General features: G+C 42.7%; 1 long non-coding RNA gene across 1 annotated transcript; it reads right to left on the bottom strand.

The window, feature by feature from the left end:
• Positions 1–265: 265 nt before the first annotated feature.
• LOC138826762 (uncharacterized) lies at positions 266–4,629 on the bottom strand. Its single transcript, XR_011371838.1, has 3 exons — positions 4,161–4,629; positions 2,789–3,042; positions 266–571 (listed from the first exon to the last, which is right to left on the bottom strand). It is a non-coding gene; the product is annotated as an uncharacterized lncRNA (long non-coding RNA).
• Positions 4,630–5,233: the final 604 nt, after the last annotated feature.

Here is a 5,233-nt window from a genome sequence, read left to right as displayed (position 1 = left end):
CTAAATCCGCAAGGCAGCTTTCTCCTGAGTAATGGATTTGGATGTGACCTTGACCGACACAAAAGTACAGGAAGTGCCCATGTTCACACAGCATTTAAGAGTATGATGTTGGCAACTTCCTTAAAAGCTTGGCTTTCTAACTGGTGTTCGTGAAAATCTCCAGCTACTTAGCAAAGGTTTGTTCAGTGGTGTCACCGTTGACATCATCATGGCCAATTCATTCCTCATTAGCAATGGACTAAAACAGAATTGTGTCATAGGGCACTTTTTATTAAATCCATATTCCACAGCCGTGTTCAAAGACTCAACGAAGAAAGCTAGACGCGGTCAGTGTAAGATTTTCATTGGCAGCATGGTGAAAAATCATCACTTCATTTTCTTTCCTTGGCACTGCGCTATCTTACTGTATGCTCTATGACCACGGTGCAGAAAATTAAATCCATAAGGCCAGGATGTCTTGCAGGAGACTGGAAGGACGAGGCACCATTTTATCGAGCATTCTTGCAGAATCAAAGCTTTCCAGAGCAGTGCTTGTGCCAATCTTTCCTTGTTGCTTCAGGACCTGGATTTGCTACAGGAATGGATGCAAGGTCTTTAGTAATTTATCAAAACCGCTTATGCCATTAGTTCCCATTACTAGCAAGAGTGAATTAACAAAGCATTGTAACACAGCCAATTGAGTTGTGTTGGAGAGGAGAATGTTCCCAGGGTAAGACACATGTGCAGAAGAGATGACAGCAGAAACCACAGTGGCGATTGTCTGTACAGTAAACCAAGCCGACACAGCCTAGAAGATGAAGAAGCACAGCTATTCTGCTGCAGAATCTCAAAATGAAGTAGCAGGTAACACCACAGTCAGACAAAAAGTATTCCCTCGGAAGCCACAGAGACTGAAAAAGTACATGAAAGCAGTACAGCTGCACTAGTTTTTGTATATGGTGGTTTAGGGTTTAAAACAGCTCAGGAGATCTATAATTCCAGCCATCTCAGTAGCCTGGGATCTGAGGATCACAGTTCAAAGCCTGCCCAGGCAGGAAAATTCATGGGACTCCTCTCCAATTAACCATTAGAAAACAAAATTTTTAAAAGCCAGAAGTGGAGCTGTGACTCAAGTGGTAGAGTGATAGCCTTGAGCCAAAAAATTTAGGGACCAGTACCCAGGCTCCGAGTTCAAGTCTTCATACTGGCACAAAACAAAACAAAGTTCAATCTCCAGGAAGAGGGCTTTCTTGAAGTAGCCACTTCTATCTACCTATCTGTCTGTTTATCGTCTATCATCTCTTCATGTCTTTTCTTTTTTCAATGCTAAAGAGTGCACATTCTAGGCAAGCAAGCACTAGCAACTCAGCTGTGGAGAGCCGTGTGTGTGCTCAGGGCCTGCGCACTGTCCCTGAGCTTTTTTTTTCCCCTCAAGACTAGAGCTCTACCACTTAAACCACAGCTCCATTTTCAGTTCATTTATTTATTTTTTGGTAATGAATGGGAGGCCAAGGTCTCAAGGACTTTCCTGCCCAGACTGGCTTTGAACCACAATCCTCAGATCCCAGCCTTCTGAGTAGCTGGAATTACAGGTGTGAGCCACTGAGCCTGCCTTGTGCTATGATTTTATTTCCTGTGCTCTTCTCTCATGCACGATTCCCAGCATTCGTTCTGTTCCAGTAGGGCCTCCTCTCTGACTGTCTTCGGGACACCACACACTTGCACACCGGTCAGGACTTTTTTTTAATGTTATACCCCAGCTAGAATGCTCTGCTTCCTTCTTTTTTTTTTTTCTTCCTCTCCTACTCTACACACTCAGGAGACAAAAACACCAGGAAATAATTTCGGTGTTCTCATTGTATTGGCCATGTTCTGGTGTGACCTCTAAGAGACACCTAGTGTCAGCAACATTTACTGGGCACTAAATCGTAAGCTATGCTGCACTATTCTGGAGCAGCAAGCATGCCCCTCAAATGAACTGTAACCTGCGGGAGACCGGGGCTGTCCCTGTCTCACACTTCATTTGTACTTTGTGAAGCACTTTGCATAGAGCTTTGGGTATTATTGTGTCTATCATTATTTGAAAAGCCAAGGCGTGTTTTTTTTTCTCTCCCTGCAATGATATTTTTGCTGATTCTTTTTTCCTTCTCCAATACTTGAACCTACTATTAAGCATTCATTCGGGCTCTTGAGTAGTTCACCAAAATCCCCTAGGTCATTATTATTGAACATTAACAAGCAGGTCTGAATGTTGACATTTGCCATGGTGATTGTCAAAGGTTTGACTTGATCATTCCAACTTAACTCATAGTAATTCCCTGAGATTGGCCCAAGTGATGTGATTATTTGCATTTTAAAGATGGTGGTGCTGAATGCTTTATCTAAGAGTGTGTAAAGTTGTGTAGAGGGCCTTTGCTTTTCATACTCCAAATGACTGAAGGACATAACTTGATATAAAAAGTAAAGTAGTTATTCACGTAAATCTAGAGTTTCTGCAGTCAGATTTTGCTTGGAGTCTGCAGAGAAGACAATCTGAGAGCCAGTATTTTGACAAGAATTGTCATGTCAAATGGGTTAGGCCTCAATTACTCGCTGATGGTTCCATTTCCTACTATTTTTGCTGTCTTCCCTCAGAGTTACAAATAAAACTCAAGAGTTGGTGAGCTTGCAAAATGAAGTTGCCCGCCTAGTTTTGCTATCTGTAGGCATTTAGTAGCATTTAAACTGACACCGACAATGGCTTTTCTCTATTCATTTTTCCACAAGACAAACAATGGTACTCAAAGTAAACTGTCAGAGATGTGCTTACCCATCGCGTCTCTCCAATCTCGCTCCGCTTCTCCTGACACACAGGCACAGGAGGCGGAGGCACAGAGAGGCAGCTGGCACCCTCAGAACCAGTCGGCCGATTCCTGCGTGGTGCTTTGTAGCTTTACCCAGCACATGACAGGGTGTCCATTGAAGATGTCCACATGGCTCATGGCCACATCTTGAGGCAATCCTCAGTGCTCCAAGGTGTACCAGGAAAAGTAATATGTCCACAGGACCCACAGGACTGGGGAGCTGTATAAAGGACATCCGGTGTGAATTTCAGATGTACAACACATTGTGTTTAGTTCTAGGAATGACTTGTGTGGTATTTCAGATGCACTTATACAAACGTTATTATCTGTAATTCTCATTGAGGTGGCCATTAAAAAAATTTTTTTTGCTTAATCTGGCAGCCCGAGGTGCATTATGATCTATAGTGACCAGCTGTTTCACGATGAACCAGTGTTTTATATGGTGGATTGGTCCCCCAGCAAGCCTTGAGTTCTCTCTGCTCTTTCCTGGAGACCCCATGGGAGAAGCGGCAGAAGCTCATTTGCCACGTGGCTCTTTTGAGAACGTCCCTGCCTGTAGAGAACAGAGCAATGGCCTGCAGAGTGAACTTTCTCGTGTGATATTTTAATTCTTAAAAATAAAGCAAGCTTTGTAGCAGAGACTGTGTATCACTTAACTTATGAATAAATGAAGTTTTATTTTTCCCAACTCAGACTATATTTAAACCAACTTAAAGCAAAATCTTGCAGGAAAATAAATAACTTAATATTTAGCAACATCCAAATTTGCTGGAAGAAATCATCTAAGAGAAGAGGAGCATGCGCCATTGGTCATATCAGTTACATAAGCTGATATTTAGAAGGTTGGAAACAATACTCATTACCACCTCTCCCTTATAACCAAGATCTGTTAGATTATCATAAGCTGATATTCCAGGGCTTGGGGTTTAAAAATCACTTTCAGAATGGTTTGCCTCATGTTTTTTTATTGGGATGAAAAAAAAAAACAAAGACAAATCAGTCATCTCACATCTCTATACACACAGAATATTTCTTAAATAGATGTAGAGAAGGATTTTAAAAATTGAGATGAAATAGGGATACAGCTAGACCCATTGCAACAATGAGACGTACAAGTCGTTATGCAGAAAAATGAACTTTACAACTTTGGTGGGGCGGGGGAGGATGGGCTGGGGGGGACGGAGGGGAGGATGGGAAGGGATGAGAAGGGGAAACAAAGGAGGAGGCTACAATGCTTGATAAGAAATGTACTCATTATCTTGCCCATGTAATTGTAACCCCTCTGTACAGTATTTTCACAATAAAAAATTAAAAAAAATTGAGATGAACGTTACTTGCCAACTCTAGTTGAGCCAGTCCTGCAGCTGACAAAAAGAAGCCTTCTCTTCAGTGGAATTTATTCATTTCACAAGCATTGACTGAACATTCAAGATATCCCACGCTGTGTTTAGGCACCAGAGATACAGCAAGCAAATAAAACACACCAAACTCGCCCCTTCGTGGAGTTTACTATTAGTGGGAGACAGATGCTAAGAAGTAAAATCCATTGTTTAATAAATAGCATTACATGCTAGATCATAAAGAGAGAGCTTGGGGACTACAAATGTCTGATTATCTCATTTAACCTTTTCTTAATAAAAAAAAAAACCACTTTGTTGAAGACCTTACATCACAAACCTTCCTAAACGGCATGCATTTCACTGTCAGCAAATGTCCCGGCCCTGTCCGGCTAATCCCCTCTGTCAATCTGGCCCTACTCTTCTTAGAGGAAAACCTTGGAGCCAGACCCCCAAGGATGAGAAGCCTTCACTTCAGGCTGTACAACCTTACCACTTATCCATTGATTTCCCCATCATTCTTCATTATGAACTAAAGATTTGGAACCCCAGATGTTGAGTCCCTTTGTGACCTCAATCAAGCCAACACCTTCAGAGCATACAGTCGCTACTTGAACAAAAGAGACCATCGACCATGCCAGCCTTGCGGCCCCTTGATGCCCACTGTGTCCACAACCACAACGCAACTCTAGTTTTCTTGGTGCATCCTGACCATGGTCATTCTGCAACACTCTTCATTCCAAACCCACCAGCCCAGCACGAGCTCAATTCCCTGCCTTGTGTCCTGCAAGGCCCAGGAGTTTAAGCCTCTACTTGGAGCCCCATGGAGGACCCAGAACATGGTGGCAAAAACAAGCAATCTGTTCCGTGGATTTCTGATCTGGGGCAAGTAACTAGAAGTGGCATCAACCAAGCCAAGGAGTCTAAGAATGGTCTCGGAGAACTCGTCTCATGAGACACATCCCACCGTGCAGTAGAACCTGAAGAAGGGAGAATCTAGCCAAGCAGGTTAAAGAAGGGCATTTCTGACGAAAAATAAGCCGATATGAAATTTCTGAGGTATAAGACAATGTG

Source organism: Dipodomys merriami, unplaced genomic scaffold, assembly GCF_024711535.1.
Source record: "Dipodomys merriami isolate MVZ:Mamm:240054 unplaced genomic scaffold, mDipMer1.0.p SCAF_15, whole genome shotgun sequence".
In the NCBI taxonomy this organism is placed as follows: domain Eukaryota; kingdom Metazoa; phylum Chordata; class Mammalia; order Rodentia; family Heteromyidae; genus Dipodomys; species Dipodomys merriami.
The sequence above is the reverse complement of the archived record's forward strand: the minus strand, read 5'-3'. Positions and strand labels throughout refer to the sequence as shown.